Here is a 21954-nt window from a genome sequence, read left to right as displayed (position 1 = left end):
GGGCGGGGCGCCGCCGGGGGGCGGAGCGTCGCCACCCCCCCGCCCCTACCGGGGACATGGTCGCGTCCAGCTGTTTCCCGGGGAGTCCGGAGCGCGCGCGGCGCTCCCGCAGGGTCCCAAAAGCCCTCAGCCGGGCTCGCACGCCGTCTAGAGGTCGTGTCAGCGTCTCCAGGACAAAAAAAAAAAAAAACCCAGAGGGGGAGACAAAAATAGGAATAAAACCTGCCTCAGATTGGAGAGGGGAATGGCCAGGATGGGTGTCCAAGGGGAGCAGGAGGAGGGCGTGGAAATGGAGGGAGGGTAAAGAGGGACCATCTTAAATCCCTGGGGCCAGGTAGCAAGGAAAGTTGCCCCCACCCCAGCTTCCCGGAAGCCTGTGCCCTTTTTACCCCGCATCCATCAAAAAGGTAGGTCTCAGATCCAGGAGTTAGATAGGGATGACTGAGAAATCAAGGTTAGGGAAAATGCACTGGGCTGGGGGTTGGGGGGAGGGGCAGGGGGCCCAGGGAGTCCCGGGGACAGCTGAGCTTTCCCAGGGGAGGGGAGGAGTATGTAGGTATGTGATGCACATCTTCACTCCCACCTCTCAAAGTGCCAAAGGGGTTTTGTGGATTTTTAAAAATTGTAGTTCCCCCCCGCAAGGGTAGAGCTTCCTCCAAATTATTCAAAGTGCACAAGAGTAGTAACAGGGATTGACAGACAGACTGACACAGGGAAAGCCTGCCTGCTGGCCTTCTTCAAGGAGGATGAGCTGAACGATGGTACTGCTCTCCTGTGTTGTACAAGGGTGGGGATTTCAAATTTCCAGCCCCATTTATTTCAGTAGTTTGGGAATCCATAAAGTAAATATATGGGAATATAGTATAATGATGACTTGTATGCCGGGGAGAGGGGGGAGATGTTATTGTAAAGACTAATTTGTGTGCCTTAGTATCAAGTCATCATTACACTACTACTAACTCAATAATAAAATAAGGCACTGTGCCTTTAGATGCCTCTTGCAACGTTTGATAAATTTGTATTGAATCTGGGTGTAATGGGCCTTATCCTCCCCTCGATTTGACAACAGAAACAACTTGTCAAGTTTGATCCGAGCAGCAAAACCCCTCTGCAACCTTGGATCTCTTCCTCCAGGAGATAGTAGCATGGAGGGGAGAATAACTAGTCAGCAGCTTGTCTTTGATTCCAGAAGACAATCAATTACATAGCACAATATTTTTGCATCGGGTTGTGCTGGATTCATTTGTCCTCACCTGTGAATGCACAGCTCCTCAGAAAAAGCATGCCAAGCAGAATCGGCTCCAGTAAAAGCCACTGTCTAGGGATTTCCCCTTAGGAGATTGGGGTGGGAACTGCGCCACCTCCCTCACCCAAGGCAAGGGGTCTTTGCAGGGGCAGACCTAGGAAAGTGTTTGCAGGATGCCTTTGCCTGGAGCAGCAAAGGGAAGGGATTCACACACATGTCACCCACTAGCCTCTCACCTCCCAGGGCAGAAAACCAAACAACCAGATATGCAAAAACCTGAATTCTCCTAAGACAGTATAGGAGGTCACAGGGCCAAAGGAGAGTTCAGAATTCTAATTCCTTGTGGGCTTCGGGGGTTGGGTGGGTTGGGCCACATGCCCTGTATCTATTTTTACATTCTCACCATCTGGGATCAGTCCACACACACAGGGAGGGGAAAGTCTGATAGTGGGTAATCTGTACCTCTTCCAGATGTCTTCTCTAATTTCTCACCTGAAGTGGCCTTCTTCCTTATGCATGTTATGAGCACTACATACAAACCCCTCTTGGGCCACTGTACTTAGGTTGAACTCCTTCCTGGAGGACCAAGTCCCCCTCATCTCCATCTCATGCCAGCATACTGATGGCAGGAAAAGCCACAGATCGACAGGTGATATCCTCTTGGACCAGGAAGTTAAGTTAGATTATACTGGGGTAAAGAAAAGATTCCATTTCTTGTCTCCCTTATAAATTGACCAAAGACAAGTAACCTTATTATGGTCTTTCCTTTCTGAGCCTTATAAAACCTTGCCACTGTCTATTTGGCAAGGTAAATGACACACTGAGAAGACTGAGAAGAAAGGAGATGCCTATCTTTTCAATGCTGGAAAGAACTGAAGAGAAGACTACTTCTAAAGTCAGGTTTTTGCTTTTTGAATGTAGTAGGCAGGGCTGGCAACGTTATGCAGATTCCTTTTCCCTTATCACACATCTACTGTGGGTGGCCAGATGGGTTGCACAGGAAGTTTTGTGCATGGTAGCAGTCCTGGGGCTTGAACGTAGGGCCTTGTGTTCTCACTGGCTTTTTTTTCACTCAAGTCTGGAGCCACACCTCCATTCTGAATATGGGATAATGCCCCTCCATTACTCCTTGAACCCCATTTCTCTCTCTTTTGGTTCTAAATTCCTTATGCCTCAAGAGCATCAGTAAGATGGCACTGTGCCACCAAGGAGCCTGGCTTGCTCTTCTTACTCTCTCTACAGCCCACAGCATACAAATGAGGCTAGAGTTTGCCAAGTCTCAAGGCCAGCGTGCTCCTGAAATTTTTGTTGAGGAGAAAGTCCTACTAAGGTGAATTTTGTAAGGTTTATATGAGATGAGAATATGGATGCAAAAAACCCAATTCCAGCGTGTGTGTCATCAACACTGAACCTGGCCCTCCAAGCCCTGCAGACCCAGCTCTACAAAATTCCTGTGGATGCCTATAGCACACTGTCCTGTTAAGGTCTTGCAGAACTGTCAGTAACACCCTTTTCTGTGATTTACTGGGCAGGGGATGCATGGCAGACAGAGAGCTCTTTAGCATCCTTGGGAAGGGGTGTGTCTTCTGCCAACATCAGCCAGGGGCCTGGCTGGCTCCTCTGATGATGACTCTGCCCGTTTGCAACTGTCTAGCATTGCTAGCACAAAGTACACTCAGTTAGCCAGAGCACAGTCAATATTTGTAGAGTTGAATTAAAAACCATTTGCCTACAGCATGCAGGAATCTTAGGTACAAATTTGCTACAGGTAGGTAAACCGCAACTACACAAGTGATTCACTCATGACTAGGTTCTGAGAGCAGCCTTTCCTTTCAGGGCTTGCAAATAGAGAAGGAAGAAGAGAAGAGAGAAAAGGGCATAAGCAGTGAGAAAGAGAGGGGAAAGGAGAGGAAGAAAAAAGAAGGAGAAAATTAAACAGATGGAACAGATGAGCTGGTGGCTCATGCCTGAAATCCTAGCTTCTCAGGAGTCTGAGAGCTGAAGATCCACATTCCAAGACAGCCTAAGCAGGAAAGTCCATGAGATCTTATCTCCAAAAACTACCAAAAAGTTGGAAGTGGAACTGTGGCTCACGTAGTAGAGTAACAGCCTTAAGGACAGCACATCGGCCCCTGAGTTCAAGCCCCAGTACTGATACCAAAAAGAAAGAGAAGAAGAAATAAAAAAAAGGAGGAAGAGGAAGAAGAAAAAGAAGGAGAAGGAAGAGAAGACAGTAATGGAGAGAGGAAAGGAAATATCCATGATGATTCTGCTGTTGATGCTTTCAGAAGAAGGTATAAATTCAAGACCAAACTAACCCTCTCTAGGTCTCAATTTCTTCACTGCTCTGGGTGACAAAAGGCTGCTTCATATGACTATAGTACAGTTTCATACGAATATGAAAATCATTTCTGGAAGAAGAAGGAGAAGTACATTTCCTTCCTGTTGTCACTTGCAGATTTCCCCAAGCAGCTCCCATCAACACCTTCATCAGGTGTAGATAGGGAAGGTATACGGAAAGCCCAGCTTTGCTAAGAGATGGAGGAATTCTCTGTAAAACGCTGGGAAATGGGGTAGGTGTGGTTACTGACAACCATGTACAAGTTGGGAGTTTTATTACTACAGGAGAAGGATGGACCAGAAACGGGTAGGAAAGGGTGCCCTGCAATTTCTGCCACATGTAGCTTAGGAAGCGTTAGTTACTGGGTCTCTACGGTCACTATGTGGGTGTGGGGGGATAGGTGGGTACTGGGGCTTGAACTTAGGACCTGGGTGCTGACCATTAGCTTTTCACTCAAGGCTGGCACTCTACCACTTGAGCTACAGCTACACTTGTAGCTTTTTGTTGGTTAATAGAGATGAGTCTCATGGACTTTCCTACTGAGTTGGCTTTGAACCATGATCCTCAGATCTCAGCCACCTGAGTATCTAGGATTATAGGTATGAGCCATTAGTACCTGGCCACTGGCCTTTTCTGATGCTTTTTCTTTCAGCCCCAGCTTGTTCCTGCCAGGGGACTTTTCTGCTCCCCAGGGATGTGCTGTTCAAATATGACTTCATTATTCCAGTCTCCTGTGTCAGCAGGTCTCTGAGGACCTCCGACCACCCCCTTCCTCCACCCTAGAACCTTATTTTGCTGCCTTCAACAACCTTAACCCTCTGTAACCAACGTATTCTTGTTTTTCTGGGTACCCTCCCTCTCTGCTTTGGGGCAGGAGCCTCCACTCTCTTGCTTACAGCTAATTCTGCACATGGCAGAAAGATGTTCAATAAATACTTGGTTTTTATTCCCAAATACATCCTAAAGTTTCTTCAGATTTTTTTAATGTTTTGTTTATATGGTACTAAGGAATCAAACCAGGGCCTCATGCATGCTAGACAAGCACTCTGCCACTAAGCCACCTTCCCAGCCTATCAGTAAACATTTGTAAAAGAAATGAGCAAATGAACTTATCGATGCAGTTTATCAGCAGCCAATTTGAATTTGAATTTATCGGTTCATTTTATCATCAATATTTCCAGAGCTGCTACTGCCTTTGGACAGTTGTTTCTTTGCTGCTGAGATAAGGAAATAATTCATTTTCCCAGAAGGCCCCATCAGAAGAGTCAAAGGACAGAATTCGGACTTGAAAGGCTCTCTCTGGCTCTCACATTCTGCTGGTAGTAAGATTGGGAGGGAAACCAGCAGGTGAAGGGATGAGGACATTTTTGCTCTGCAAAGTTTTTGCAGCCCAGGCAAAGCCCTGCTTGAAGCTTCTGAACTGTGTCCCCCTGCCCACCGGGAAAACCTTGTGAACCCAGAGCAGAGTTTCTCAACATCATCCTATGTCCCAATCACCTGCAAGCAAAATCCAGCATCCTCTTCACCATACCTCCAAGCTGAGGCTGGCAGAGAGTGGTCAAGACCTGCATTTTAACAAGCCCCAGGCAGTTTAATTCATGACACACCTGAAGCCAGGAGAAAAGGCAAGAAAGAGCACTAGGGGACCATGAAAATGATTCTCTACATCATCATCACCCTGTATGTATGCATATGTGCACATGTGTGCACATGCGCACACACACACACACACACACACACACACACACACACACACAAGCACAGCACAGGACTAAGAACAGGCTGTGGAGCCAGAGAAGAAGCAGAGATTGAGTTGTTCCTCAACATTAATAAGGACCAGAATCTATAGTAAAGTTAGTCACAATCTATAGTAAAGTTAGTTTGATTGTCCTCAGCACTTCTGAAAAATTTTCCATGACCTGTGGCCAAGTAATAAACCATCCCATAATATCACAGCAAAAATAACCAATATTTTAGTGTGGTTCCCCATTCTGTAGGTTGATCAGTTGCCTTCTCTGAAGTCTCTGTCATGTGGCTTTAATAAGATGGTAACTGGGGCTGGAACGTTCAGAATGGCCACATTCTCCCATCAGCCCAGACAGTGGAGAGAGCAGGAATTGGGGGACAGGGAGAAGTAGGTCCCTTCCCCACCTGGTCTTTCCACAAAGCTAGCTTAGACTTCTATATGACAGCTGCGCTATGAGAGTGAGCAATCCAAGCAAACAGAAGTCTTTCTTCCTATCCAAAAGAATACATACCACATGGTATGAAGTTCTATAGCATTATATGAAATTCTATACCATGCTACACTAGAGAAGCAGAAAGGAGGTCCATGACTACCTGGTAGCAAGGAGAGGAAGGGAGATGAATGGACTGTAGAAAAGCCAAGGAAGTTTTTAGGAGGTGATGGGTGTATTCACTATCATGATTGGGGTCATTGCACCAAGGTACAGATGATTCAAACATCCTTCAGTTACACAGCTTATTACATGTCTGGCATTCCTCAATAAAGATATGGTAAAGATAAAAAGCTATGCAGGAAAAATACATTTCACTTGTATGGGGCAGCTCTTTGCTGCAGAAAAAAAAATATTCTTGAGCTTCATCATTTACAAATCCTACAAATACTGGTGGCTTATGCCTTTAAGCCTAGCTACTCAGGAGGCTGAGATCTGAGGTTCACAGTTGAAAGCCACCCCAGGTGGGAAAGTCTGAAAGACTTGTATCTTCAATTAACCACCAGAAAACCAGAAGTGGAGCTGTGGCTCAAAGAGGTAGAGGGCTGGCAAGCCTTGAGCAAAATAGCTCAGGGACAGTGCCCAGGCCCTGAGGTCAGGCCCCACCACGGACAAAAGGAAAAAAAATAAAGCAACCACAAATCTTACAAATACTACACCATGACGCATGCTGGTGAACTCTATTGACACATCAACCTAAATAGAGAAGTGACTCATGGTTTTGTTTTTCAGTTTATTGCACATTTTTCAGTAACAGGTGACCTATCACTAACAGGCTGACGTACCATATTCTTCACTCATTCTGTGTTTGGTCCTGGCTCTTTTTCCAGTACAATTTTACTGGAATATTAGGTTCTCACTAACAATGTGAGCTTTCTTAATCCAGATCATAAGTTTGCTACCAAGTCATTTGCTTCCAAGATAGAGTCTGGCTATGTAGCCTAGACTGGCCTCAAGTTCATAATCTTCCTGTATCAGTCTCCTGAGTGTTAAAATTATAGTCTTTGTTTGGGATTCCTTTAGCCATTTAAAAGCAAGCCTTCCCTATCTTGCCACCCCAGCCTGCAGTTCAGTGTCTTTTTCTGTGGGTGGGCACTTGTAATACTCAGTGGGATAGAATCACAGGGACTACCAGCCTACACAAAGCTCATGGATGTGGGTCTCTCTTTACAAAGAAAATCTCCTTCGTGTCTGAAGATAGTTGTCTTCCTTAGGTTTGGATGCTAGGACAAAAACCATGGATTAGATGGCTTAACAGCACTTCTCATCATCTGCAGACTGGAAGTTCAAGATCAAGGAATAACACAATGGATTTTAAGAAAGGCCTTCTTCCTGATTTGCAGATAGCTACCTTCTTGCTGTGTCTTCACATAACAATATACGGGGAGATGATTGATCTCTTCTTTTTGTGTTGTTGTTGTTGGTGGTGGTGGTGGTGGAGGTGGTGATGCTCATACAGTTTGAACTCAGGTTTGAACTGCTATCCTTGAGCTCTTTTGCTACTTTGTTTTACTACTTTGAGCCACAGCTCCATTTTCAGTTTTCTAGTGGTTAATTGGAGATAAGAGTTTCACAGACTTTTCTGCCCAGGCTGGCATCGAACCACCATCCTCATATCTCAGCTTCCTGAGTAGCTAGGATTACAGGTGTGAGTCACCAGTGCTTGGCATCTCTCCTTATAAGGACGCTCATTCTATTAGTGAGAGGGTTCCACCCTCAACCACCTTTCGAAGTCCTCACCTCCAGTACTAACACACTGGGGACAAGGGCTTCAACATATCCATTGGCACAGGGCCCAAGCTCATAGCGATTTTTGTTCCTCATCACTGACTTGCAATTTCAGGTCCTCCATGAGGTTTTCATCACTCACCTGCCAGGACAATCCATAGGCAAAGATCTAGATGCTTCCTCTTTCACTTCACACCTTAACTTCATCCCTCACCACAGAACCCATCAAAGAGTTTGTAAAACACCAGTATACATTTGTTATGTACCACATATGATATGGGATTACTTTGATCATCAATATCTTTTTTTGGGGGGGTGGTTTCCAGTCGTGGACCTGAACTCTGGGCCTGGGCGCTGTCCCTCAGCTCTTCAGCTCAAGGCTAGCGCTCTACCACTTGAGCCACAATGCCACTTCTGGCTTTTTTTTTCTGCTTATGTGGTGCTGAGGAATCGAACCCAGGGCCTCATGCATGCAAGGCAAGCGCTCTACCACTGAGCCACCTTCCCAGCCCCCCTTTTTTTATCACCAATATCTTTGTAATCACCTGAATTAATATTATTTCTATACCAAACCTACCAATCATTCTCTTCCTACCCACTTCCTGTTTCTAACAGTACTCACCTTTATCCACAAACCACAGTGGTGCTAAGGCAATTCCATTTGTACTGAGCTGTAAAGAAACCACTGATAACCCAGAACTTTGAATTCCTTTAGGCAATGGCAATCGTCCTACATTTAGGATCTTTGAAGAAGTTACTTTATATTAGTCAGTGTTCTTGTGTTGACAATTTCCAAAGACATAAACACATCAGCTTCAGAAAACTAACCTACCCAGGCACAGTGGTACATACTTGTAAACCTGGCACTTGAGAGGCTGAGACAGGAGGGATTTAATTGGTCCATAAACTGAAAGCTCATAGTTTCCTGTCACCACTAATAATCACACAGTACTGAGGAAAAGCCAATGTTAACAGGTAAGTAGAATAAAAATTGAAAGGAAAGAGGTAAAACCATCATAATTTACCTAAAAAAAAAAAGAACAGTCAACAAACAAATCATTTGAACTTAAAAGCCCTGTTTCCCAATCCAGGATTAGTCCATAAAAATCAATAGCATTTCTTGACACCAGCAATAAATCAATAGGAAGATAACTGTAAAACACATACTATTTGCACATTACTTTATGTTTCTGAAATTGGGATACTTCTTTTGTGGATGGCTTCCTCGACATGAATGACTACAGAATAGAGAAAGAAGATACTGGTCACAACATTCCCAGATAGTGTCTTGGAAATGATAAGGAATAGATGGTCCTATTAAAAAAATACTTTAAAACTCCTTAAAACAAAGGCAATGAAAGATGAGTTCTCTGAGTAAGGAGTACTTTCTGGTTTTGATGGGATGCTTTAACATTATAAACTTGTCAATTCTTTTCCCCAAATTAACCTATAGATGAATTGCAATCTCAATTTTAAAAATCAATGTGGATTCTTGGAAAACCTTGCTAAATTAAAATCCTCCTAAATAAAGTTTAAGCCCTCAGAATGAAAGATGAAAACACAGAGGTAACAAAAGCCAAGAGATGCTCGTTGTAATACATGAGGCAGTGTTTTGCAGCCTTTTCTGTTTCTGTTTTACTTTGAGACAGGATCTCATAATGCGGCCCAGACTGGTCTCAAACACTTGAACCACCTCAGCCTTTCAAGTAGCTGAGACTATATATGCAGCTGCAAATGTTTTTTAAATTATCACCTCCTCAGAAGTTGTCTTCATTTTTTAAGACTCTTTTCCCTAATTGTAGCTTGCCCTCTTCCCCAGAAGGAAATTTAATAGCACATTTACAGTGATTTTCTATTTTTATTCTGAGTCTAGATCTATATTTTATACTGACAAAGAGTTAAGATTTGTTTTAAGCTCCCCAGAACCAATTTCCACCCTCTTGGGGGGCAATATTACCTCCTCATTTTATTAGCCAAAAACTGCATGCTGCATATGAGAGAGAGAAAAAAAAATCTTTAAAATGTCTAAAATCACTAATAAATGTGATTCCTCCTCAATCATACTCACCAATAAATGTTCACACACACACACACACAAGACAATTATGATTCTCAAATTCATTTCTTTTTTCTGCCATAATAGAGTAGCACACATTCATCAGCAGTCAGTTATTGTCCACGGACTGCCCAGCTGGTACCTGGCTTAGGTCTACTAGGTTAACCTCCATTCATGAGTTGCTCTGGTGGGTCTGAAGAAGGCTCTGCTTCTATTCCTAGATGTAGGCCAAATTCAGTTCTACACAACCATGGCACTGAAGTCCCCACTTCCCCACTGGCTGACAGCCTGGGATCCTTTTGAGTTTCTAAAGGCTTATCCGCATTCCTTGTCTCACGGCCTCCCTCCTCAGTGTTCTAGGCCAGCCGTATCTGATCAGGTTCTTCTGACTCAAATCCCTTACATCCTTTTTGCCTTCACCTTTCCTCCTGCATCTCTCTGCGGCCAGCTTGGGGGGAAGGGAATGGGGAACCCCTGCTTTTAAAGACAAGTGATTAGATCGGACCCAACTGCATCATCTCTCAGTTTTCAGGTGCATAACTTGATTCAGAGGTACAAAGTTCCTTCTCTGCAGTACCCAGGTTAGTGTTCAATTAGACAATCAGGAGACAGATATCCTAGGCCACATCATTACAATTTTATCATTGGTCATTCTTTGTGCCTATGTATACCAATAAAGATAAATCTGAGAATTTCCAGTGCATGCACTGGCCCTCTGTGAGGAGCACAGGCCAGCACGTTAGGCTGTGAAAACTGATTCCTGTTTCTTAGCTTGTCCCCAAGGGGCAAGAGCAGGTTGCTCTCAGAAGACACTGTGTGGTGTAATATGTCCTCATACTTCAAACGCAGAGGGAAGGGTTAGCACCACAGGGTGCATGGGAACTAGACTCAAAGGAGAGTGAATATATTCTCTCATCCCTGGAGGCAGAGTTGAGTTTTGTACCTCATCCCCCACACATGGAGATCATTGTTACTTTGCATACACACCACATGCTAAGCTCTTTCACTTGCAAACTTCATCCATGATAGCTCCTCTTCTTTTGGCAGTCCTGAGCTTTGAACCAATGGCCTCGCACTTGCTAGGAATGTGCTCTACCAGTTGAGACATGCCTCCAGTCACTTTTGCATTAGGTGTTTCTCAGTGAGGGTCTCAAGCTTTTTCCCTAGGCTATCCTCAGACTGGGGTTCTCCTTCCCCCTACCTCCCATGGGGTCAAAGGCGTTTTGTTGAGATAGGGTCTGGCCTAAAACCATGATCCTCCTATCTCTGCTTCCCAAGAAGCTGGGATTCACAGGCACCTGCCTCCCATCACACACAACAAAAATCTGATGTCTCTCTTTCCCTGTCTTCCTTAGTTGACTCCTTCCCACTCAGCTCATTCACCATTTTCTCCAAGAAGCCTTTACCCAACACATCTCCTTTGGGGAGTCATGCCTTGCTCCATCCCTGATCCTTGTTTCTGCTGCACATTTACATCTCTGCCCCCTTAGACAGTGAGCCCCCTGAGAACTGTGTCTAGGTAGGACTAGACTGCCTGTGGCCATACATATTGGCCCATAGGAAGGGCTGAGTAAATGTTGACTCAGGGAAACAAACTGGCTGTGAAGGGTGCTAAGTCTTAAACAGATCAATAGAGTATTGATTATTAGGGGTTATCCTAACAGAAGACTGACTGCTGAGGGCCACAAAGGAATTTGGGGCCCATGGAAGAGTCTCATGTTTTGATTCTGACAGTGGTTCCAGAGTTGTATACATTTGTCAAAACTTACAGAACTGTAATTTACAAAAGGCACATTTTGTTGCATCCAAGTTATTAAAAGGTTAATTTGAAAAGCTAAAAACAGCCAGACATTGGGGTGCAGGCCTGTAATCCCAGCACTCAGGAAGCTGAGAGAGGAGAATTGTTGAGTATAAAGCCAACCTGAGCTGCAAAGTAAGACTGTGTCTCAAAGGACACGAAAAAGAAAAAGGAAAGCATCCGCTTGCTAAGATTCTGGTTTTGCCAACCTGAGGGTGGTCTAGGAACCACCCTTTTGAAGAGGGAACCCCATGTGATTCTAATCTAGGTGGGCAAAGGCTGCATTTGACTTTTCATGGTCTGGGAAAGTCTAGAGAGACTAATTCCAGGGTCTCTAGAAAGAGTTTTATCCATTGATAACCTTTTCATTCTCACACCTGCAAACTTTTCTCTTATCAGCCAACAAATATTTATGGAACTGTTGAGGTCCAGGGCCGATCCTTGGCCCTACAGTGTACAGAAGATAAGAAGGGATTTCAGACAGGACCACAGAAAAGGTAGGACTGCTTCTTGAGAGAGAAACAGGTGGTCCAAATACTTTCTTGTTACTCATTTTCATTTTGTCTCCAACCTGAAAGGCACAGAGTCCTTCATTTGTGACTCTGTCATTGGTCCATTGGCCCAATGGCCCATGCAAGACCCTCATTCATGATTTTAGTAATAAAATTTAAATGTAGAAAACTTTTAGGAAAAAATAGGTTAACAACTTTCTAAGTTCAGAATAAGATTTTTCTTAAATAAGAATGCATCAACATAAATTAGAATATAGATCATTTTAATCATATTAAAATTACAACCTCCTAAGGGAATACAAGTCAGGATACAATAGTGATACTGGTAAATCATTATGAACAAAACTAAAGCAAAGACAGGCACCAGTGGCTCATGCCTGTAATCCTAGCTATATAGGAGGCTGAGATCTGAAGATCATGGTTCGAACCCAACCTGAGTAAGAAAGTCCATAAGATTCTTACCTCCAACTAACCACCAGAAAACCGGAAGTGGTGCTATGGCTTTAAGTAGTAGCGCACCTGTGGCTCATGCCTATAATCCTAGCTATTCAGGAGGCTGAGCTCTGAGGATTATGGATTAAAGCCAGCCCAGGCGGGAAAGTCCATGAGACTCTTATCTCCAATTAACCACCAGAAAACCGGAAGTGGCGCTGTGGCTCAAAGTGGTAGAGTGCTCACCTTAAGCTGAAGAGCTCAGGGAGAGCACCTAGGCCCAGAGTTAAAGCTCCACAACTGACAAAAAAAAAAAATAGTATGGCACTAGCCTTGAGCAAAGGAGTTCAGGGATAGTGCCCAGGCCTTGAGTTCAAGCCCCATAACTGACTTTAAAAAAAAATGAAACCAGCACTGCAGGAGATACTCAAAGACATCTACTCACAGAAGATAAAGCTAAGCATAAAAATAAAGGAGAAAATAAATCCTACCAGATGAGTAGATAAGCAAAAGATGATCAGGAAATTCTCCTGTATCTTACTCTGCCTCAACTCCTGGCACTGTGAGTAGCTGTAGTTGGGAGTCAGCAGTCATACACTGAAGGCTGAGTGGGTATGTGATAGATGAGCCGTTGATTCTGTGTTATTTTTGGAGAGATGATGTGCTTGTTAGGGTCAGAAAAGCTGATTCCCTTCTCTATCTCCTCCCCTTCCTGTAAGTTTATAGGTACCTCATATAGAATTTCCTTTCACTCAAGTCTTATAACTAATCATTTTAAATTTTAAAAATGCTGCTAAAATGAAGAATTTGTTTGGACTGTAATCTGTTCTTGATAATATCCTGCATGGTAAGCAGGTGAGAGATTCTTCCTCATCGTCTCTAAACCACAACACAAGCATGAGAGCCGAAAGCTGCCCTGTCATACACACTCTGCCATGCTCTTCAGAATCCATTTCTCCCCAGAGCAGTGTTAGAGGAGCCCTGCTGCTTCTCTGCTAGGGCTGGAGTCATTCCAACAAAGCCAGAACTGGCTACATCAGCCATGTGGACAAGCAGCCAAATCCAATAGACCCTTTGAAGGGTCCCGTGAGTAAAGCTCTGACCTCCAGTGACCTCTTCTCCAGGATAATTACCCAAATACTCATTACGTAATTGATGGTAACGCTTCACCCCTGTTTCTCAGAGGCCTTTGCCAGTGAGTTTTTCTCCTCCTGTCCTTTTAATTACAATCTATATTTTCTAAAGTATTGATGGTGATCTGGATGATTTCAGACCACTTACCTATCATTACTCCACACTGACCAATTTAATAGAGTCACACACAGTCTCTTAGATTTTTATTTTTGTTTCAGGTTTTTTGTTTTTCTTTCTTAGATAACAGAATTTTCTAGAATGTTTGAGATGAGCAAGAGTCAGCTACCTTATTGTCGGTTAGGTGGGGAGTGAGCCTCAGACGAAATTCTATTAGGCCTCGCAGACTTATTTCTGGACAAGCATGCAGTTAATAAGCAGTTTGCAGCACATTAGTTATAAATTTGGTAAAGTTTCAGTACTCTGAGTTTTTTTAAAAGGTGATCTGTTCACACATTACAGCAAACATTTTCCTAAGGATTAGACAGCACAATTCAAAGGCAGGATGCATTGGGCATAGGGTTAATATTAGAAAGCCCAGTTCCTTCCAGGGGCCTTGGCTGGACACGGGGAGGGAGGAATCAAGCATGGAGCACCAGCCCGTGGATGCAGCTGGATGAGCTTTGTGAGCTTCTCAGCCGCCAGTCATCCAAGCATGTGTCTGACACATACCTCAGCCTGACTAGCACTCATTTTATGAAACAGGAGTCCATTTCTAACATTGACCATGAATTTCACTAATAAAAAAATCCCACTTCCACTATTCTCTGTGCTAATTAGTAAGACATCTGGTGCTGATCGGGTGGGAACAAGAGGACTTGATGGCAGGTGTCTTTCGTGTAATGCTCTGATACGAAGTTAATCAACCACCCCTAGGATGAGTGTGGATTCCTCAGGCTTAGTCAATTTGAGTTGTTGTAACAGAAACCATAGGCTGGATGTGCTGAAGAACAAACAGCTCCTTCTCACACTTCTGGGAGCTGGGAGGTCCAAGGTCAGTAGTATCAGGTGGGGGCCTCCTTTCAGGATTGCAACTGTCCCTTTCTCTACTCATATCCCCACATGAACAGAAGTGACCTGCCTCTCCTGTCTCTTCTGGCCGGGCATTGGTCCCGTTCATGAGGGAATCTCACCCTTTTAATCTAAGCACCTCACAAAAGCCCCGTCTCTGATAGCCTCACAGGAGCTATTCACGTTCAACAACTGAATTTTAGGAGGACACTATCACTCCATCCACCACTAACATATACATTTATAGCACACTGCTTTCAACAAAGTATCTTATGGTGAATGACAGACTCTCCAACACCAAGGTATTTACTTACCTCAAGTGCATGAGCCCTTAGCAAGTTCATGTGTAGACTTCAGGTGAGGAGATGACATCTCCCCATCCTCTTTCTTGATTCCAGCTTCTTCCTGCCTTTGCATCTGTTCTGTTCTTCCCTTTCTGGGAATCTGGAGGAACCTACTGGTGGTACTGAAGAACCACCCCCCTACTGGCCAAGTGAATGCCTTTCTCCCTGAGCTCCCATTACACCCGGCCAAAGCATCCCCACCCCTAGCAGATGAAGCACCAACTCCTCATCTGGAGCTCTCCGCAAGTGACCCCGTGTTCCATCTCCCCGCACATCGCAGCCCCCCACCCCTTATCCACCATTTCACTTTCTGTGATTCCAGTTACCTGGGATCAGCCAAGATCTGGAAAATGTTATGTACAAAAGTAAAACATAAAAAGAGCAATTCAAAAATTGTTTACATTGCTTCTCCTTCTGAGTAGTATGATGAAATCTTTGGATTCCTTGTTCTATCCTGCATGGGATAGAACATGAATCATCCCTGTACCCAAGGTTTCCACTCGGTATACATGACCCACCCATCAGTCATTTAGTTGCCATCTCTTTCTTCAGACCAACTGTCAAATTATGAGTTCCCCTTACATAGAAGCCTAGTGGTACATTAGTTGTTCAGTTCATGCCACATCTCACTGCATGGGCACTGAGTGTTCTCACATTACAGGAAGGGTAAGCACAGTTACTGGAATGTTTATGAGAAATAGGGCCAGGCACTGGTGGCTCACACCTGTAATCCTAGCTACTCAGGAGGCTGAGATCTGAGGATCAAGGTTTGAAGCTTGCCTGAGCAGGAAAGTCTGTGAGACTTTTAATCTCCAATTAACCACCCAAAAGCTAGAAGTGGAGCTGTGGCTCAAATGGTAGAGCAGAAGCCTTAAGCAAAAGCTCAGGGACAGAATCCAGAATCGAGGCCAAGTTCAAACCCAATGTCTGGCACTGAGAGAGAGAGAGAGAGAGAGAGAGAGAGAGAGAGAGGTATTCACATGACATTTACAACAGGGTATTGTTACCATGTTATTTTATTTATACTGTCAATCTCTTACTGTGTGCCTAACTATCAATTAAGCTTTATCAGAGGTGTGTGTGTATAAGTAAAACACCACACATCCATGCTGGAGGCTGAGGAGAAGACAGTAGCGTCCAGGGCTTCAGGGATCCACTGTGTTTCCCCACAGGTAAAAGGTTCTCTGATACCAGCTGACCAGGGGTCTCACTTTGCTCCCCACTTTTGCTCAAGATCACCCTCAGTCTGGAAGGCCCTTGTCTCACTGCACCTCACTCATGCGTAGGCGGTCCCTTCAATTTACAGTTGCTGAGCACCTGTCATGGTGGGCACTGCTAGGAGGAAGAATGACTGAGAGAGTACAGGTCCATCCCTCACAGGGCTTTCCCTTCTACTACGAAAGGCAGAACACAAATCAGTCAACATGACAGTCACAGCCTGTGGTAATTACTGTCAAAAGAGAGGGAGGAAGGGTGAACAAATGCAGTCCTGGTGCTCAGTGTACTCTCTGTGGGAAACGGCCTATGTAACTTGTGGGCAAGGATGGGAGGAGGAAACTGGGGGAAAGCAAAGGAAGGAGTGACATTGTCCAAAAAAAGAACTGTACTCAGATGACCTGACTTACTAAATGGTAGCCTCTCTGCACAACACTTTCATAGTAACAATAAAACTTAAGAAAAACAATTTTTTTAAAGAACTAAGTGGGTTGGTGCCATTCACTGAGCTGCCTGCAATGAGCTAGAATAGATTGTAAGTGTGAAGACCTAAGCCCTGGGTATTTTCTTGTCCTTGGGCCTCATCCATTGTCCAGGGAGCCCTAACAAGTGTCCTTTTCTGCCTCCACACTGGTAGAGGGAGGCTCGAGAAGACCAGGGCTGAGGATGTCCCAGGTGGAGAAGAGGTATTCGGGTCTGCCTGGGGTTTGGCAATTGGACTGAGATGGGAGAGAAGGGGAACAGAAGAAGGACTCTTGAGCAAGAAAGGAAGCTTGTATGTTCCTATAACCCACATGTCAGAATATTTATTAACCTACAGAAAAATGCCTAAGATCTTGCTAAGTGAAGAAAAAAAGAGAGCAGGCTGCGAAGCACTACCATGAGATGGTACCATTTGGAGTAGAAAAATATTTTTTCTTTTGTGTTGTTCGTGTGCCTAGAATTAAGAGAGTAAGGATGGTGATTACAGTCTTTGGAGTTATATATTGGACATCGATCTATGTGCATTGACCATTACCTAAAATGTATGTAAAATTAAAGTATTTGTGATGGTTGATTTTATGTGTCAGATATTTTAGGGCCCAGATATTTGATCCAACACTATTTTTAGATGTTTTTTTTGTTTTGCTTTGTTTTTTTGTTGGTCATGGGGCTTGAACTTTGGCCCTGGATGCTGTCCCTGAGCTCTTCAGCTCAAGGCAAGCGCTCTACCACTTGAGCCACAGTGCCCCTTCCTATTTTTAGATGCTTCTGTGAAGGTGTTTTTATGGGTGACATTGATGTTTAAATCAGTGCACTCTGAGCAGAGCAGATTACCCCCCAAACACGGGGTGAGTCTCGCCTAGACACTCAAAGGCCTGAAGAGAGCCAAGACTGATCGTTCCTGAGTAAGAAGGAATTCTGCCAGCAGGCTGCCTTTTGCACATCAAACTGTCATTCTTCCCAGAGTCTCCATTAGATTCTGGAGACACACTTTCCAAGCCTCCACAATCATATAAGCTAATTCTTACAATTCAGTCTCCCTCTCTCTCTTGGTCTCTGTCTCCATCTCTCTGTCTCTGTCTCTCTCTGTCTCTGTCTCTCTCACATACACACACACACACACACACACACACACACACACACACAAGACTTGGTTCTCTGAAGAAACCTACCTTCCACCATCAAAGACATCAGCAAGCTTGGAGCCTCAAGACTTGTGCTGGAATTTGGCTGCCTCTCACACAAGGCTCATCTTTGGTTAACCTCCCCACGCCCCACCCCACGGCCTGGAACTCCCTGGTCTCTAACATGGGGATGATGGACCACTCAAACTCCATCACAGAATGTGGACAGTGGCAGAGTCAGTAGTGGTGCGCTGGGGCCACTCCACGTGTCTGACTCACCCCTCAACTGACAGGATCCTGTTTCTGAAGTTTAGGGGCTGCCATGGATTTCTTTACACGAGAAATCAGGGTGACAAAATAAGTTAAACAAAATAACCATCTCCAGGGCTGGAGGCGTTGCTTACTACCAAGAAGATGAAGAGAGGCTCCTGCTTCATCTCTCCACTGAAGGAACCTTTTCAATGGTCCAGTTTCTGGCCTCATTCTTAGCTTAGTGCAGGCAGAGCTCCATGGAAAGGCAGCCAGGCTTTGCTCCCAGGAGGACAGGCCCCTGCTTCTCCGGTTGCCTCTCTGGCTTGCTTTTCCTTAGTGCACAAAATATCAAACACAGCCTGAGATGAGCTCACTACAAAGCTCCTTGCTGATGAGACAATGTACTTCTGATTCCTGCCGGCGATCCTAAGCCATCTCAGAAAGGAAGCCTGCCTTTGCCTTAGCCTCGCAAGGGAGCCCCCAAGCAGGAGTCTCTGGCTTTTTCCACCATGCCAAACAGCCTTCAGCCAGCTGCTTAAGTTCTCTAGAAACTTTCACGATGCTCAAGGCAGCCGAAAGGGCCTTTTGGGCCAAGGTCACTGTGAACCCCTCTGCCCACCCCTGGCACCCTCACAGAGCCTCAGATGTAGCAACCTCCTGAGCCTGGCAAAAGATTCAAAGGTTTCTTCACTGTGCTGAAATGATATTCATAGATTATTTCACCTCGCTGCACATACAATTTAAAACAAATCAATCGAATGTGTTGTCTGTAATAGGAAGGAGGAATAAAAGTACTTTTTGGAACGAAAATAACGGTAATTTAGAATAGAATAATACCCAGGCTTCCGATCATTCCACACATTTATGAGCACCTCCTGCCAGGCGTGGTGGTAGATGCGGCACCCTGAAGAAAACTGGCAGGAAGAAAGATGGGGCACCTGAGGGTGTGGGTTAACAGCTTGCCCAAGGCCTCCTGAAAGTCTAATGAAATAATCAGTTTCGTATTCTTTCCTGGGTTGATGCATAAACATTTACTAGTGATGCCGGGTCTGGCATTGCACTGTGAGAGGGAGAGCAGGGAGTCACAAGTAAGCCAGTGCTTCCCCTGTGGGCTTGCCAGTCCCAGGGCATGCGTTGGAATCTGGGGGAAGATGGTTCTCAGTCGCTGCTGGATGTTTGCACAGACAGGAGAAGAAAAGCAAGGCTTTTCAGGAAGCAGAGGGGAGAGAAAACAAAAGGGAGAACTAGAGATCATTTGGAGCAGGGTCAGAAACACACCTGCACTCTGGATGATGCCCCCACTCTTGCTGGATCTGAGGACCTTCAGAGTCCATCCCCTTCCAGGCATCCCCTCTCCTGCCTCCACATCCCCTCTATGCTGGCTTTTCCCAGCCCAGCCTCCACATGGAATGCTTCTCTACTTCACTCACACACTGTTCACAACCTCCCTCAGAGATGCCAGCCCTGGCCACTGGAACAAAAGAGCTCCCACCACACCCCGTCACAGCTCATGCACTCGCTCCATTTTATCTTCATGTGTTCACCAGTTACTGTGTTGACTGTCTGGTCTACTTCATCTCAATACCATTAGGGTGGGCTGGAGGCATGGCTCAAGTAGTAGAGTGGCACACTGGTAAGTATGATGCCTAAATTCAAATCCCATTGCTGACTATTAGATAGATAGATAGATAGATAGATAGATAGATAGATAGATAGATAGATAGATAGATAGATAGATAGATAGATAGATAGATAGAAAGTAGGCCCTTAGTAAATGTGTTTAAAGTGTAGTTTCAATCCAATAATGTCCTAGAACCTCTCATACCAGTTCACAAGAGTCCATGGCTGGTATCAGGTCCTAGATGTGTATTGTGTGATGTGTTGGTAACTGAAAATCTGATAGGGTGCCTATATTTACACCATAGTAATTAGCCAATGCTCTTCCAAGAACCATGTCCCCCACCCCCACACACACCCCCCACCCCACACACATACCTGAAAATCGATGCTTAAACACTTAATTGCATAGCACTGGATGTAAGTGAACCTGGTTATCGGACTCTGTCTTCTTTGTTGAGACAAGGGCTTGTTCCACAGCTTGGATAGAAACTACGTCATTTGAGATCCAGACACAGCTGGACTCAAAAGTTACTATTTCTGTGGTGAGGCCTAACCAAAGGCACAGAGCCCCTTTATTTAGTCTCATTATTCTTTCTGCATGTTAGGCTTTGATATTAATGTGAAAATGCATTCTCTGTGACACTAAAGCCATCTCATCTAAGGGATAACCATTTTTTTCTTTTGGTCCTAGTAATTTAAAAAACTAGCAATGGTTAGACATAAAACTGGGAAGCAGATAAATACCTGTGAAAATTACTCCATTTTTTCCTCTTTAGAGAAAACAGCAATACAAGATGTAGTCATTTCTGATACGTACAGAAAAGAAGTAATTATTGCCCAAGTACCTCATTATGGCTCTCTAGTCACAGCCTCAACTTCTGCAAACACCATCCATTGTTTATAATTATTACTAGAAAGGGCAGGCTGAGCTCTCCTGAGCACTGACAGCCACGTCTTGCGTGGAGAGGCACAGATGCCCAGGGTCTGCCTGGGAAAGTTGGGCATCTCAGAGACAATTGTGAAAACAAGTCTGAAAAGATGATCTTCTCCAACATCGGAAAAAGCCCAAAAGGGTGAGAAAACGGTGAGCGAGTGTATCTCCAGGACACTCACCAGGGACAGCTGTAGGTTTAGAGATCTAATTAAGAAATGTTCAGCACTGAAAGCCAACGGGTAGACTGTCCACCAGCCACAGTGCTTCTTTCATGTCTAACCTTGATTGAACCATGCTTCCCAGGAAGGCAACTCTAATGGAAAACAAATTCCACTGGGTTCCAATGGAGCCATTAATTCTCCTTCCCCAGTGCCTGAGCTATTTATTTGCTTTAAAATACACACAGTCATCTCAGTTCTATTAGGAGACAGAGCTAGCTCTGCCTAGAGGTGAGATTTGTCTCTGCCCCTGTCCCATGAGGCTCTCGTTCCCTTTCCCTTGCAGGGCCGGACTGCTCTGGAGAAGGGACAGGGAATCATGATGGGGACTTACTTTAGGGTCTCCTTGTGAGCTGCAGGAAGTTGCTGCAAGTGTCTGAAATTCCACCCTGGGGGGGGGGGGGTTCCCATCATGAGCTAACAAGCCACACTATCCATCACAATCTATCTCATCCAAATGCTTGGGTCAGGGTGTTAGGTTTGGGATTTTCTGGGATTGTTTTTTTTCAGATTTTGGAAAACTTGCAGTTCCATAATGAGATATCTTGGGGATGCAACCCACATCTAAACATGACAATTCATTCATATGTCACATGCACCTTATATACAAGGAGTGAAGGTCGTGTTATTCAGTATTTTTTTGTAAAACTCTACAGAGTATAGTAAAACTATACAGAGGTTTTTTTTTTTTTTATGGGCTCAAATGTCACTCCAAGTGTCAGCTTTTGGAATGTTTCTGGTTTAGGGGTTAGAGATACCCAAGTTGTGTCAATGATTAGGGAAGATGATTGAAACACCTCAGAGATGTGTGTCCGAATCCTGGCTCTGGCATTCAAGTAGTCGTCTTCCCTCCTTAGGTCATGGTTTCTTCATCCATTTCCCGCTCAGGGGTTTGGAAACCCATGATGCATCTTGGGGGAGCGCATGGGTGGAGACAGCACAGCACCGTGAGGCAGCCGGAGCATTGTGTACTGCAGTGCTCAGAACACCTTGCACAAGTTGCTCCTGGACTCAGCAGGTTCCCCTTGGAGCCCAGCCTCTCTCAGGGAGAGGAAACAGTCAGGCACTTTGCACATTACCCCTCACCCCATAACCCCACAATGCTCTGCTGTGGGCCTAAAGGGAGAACAGCCCACAGAAACAAAGCCTGAAAGAGGTTAAGTCCCAGGTCTGCAGGTGTGACCTTTGAAGTCCCGCCTCTTTGTCTTCTTCTCTTCTTCCTCTTCATTGTGTTGCTCCTCCTCCTCCTCCTCCTCCTCCTCTTCCTCCCCT

This window comes from Dipodomys ordii, unplaced genomic scaffold, assembly GCF_000151885.1.
Source record: "Dipodomys ordii isolate 6190 unplaced genomic scaffold, Dord_2.0 Scaffold3, whole genome shotgun sequence".
Classification (NCBI taxonomy): Eukaryota; Metazoa; Chordata; class Mammalia; order Rodentia; family Heteromyidae; genus Dipodomys; species Dipodomys ordii.
Note: the sequence above shows the minus strand (reverse complement) of the source record.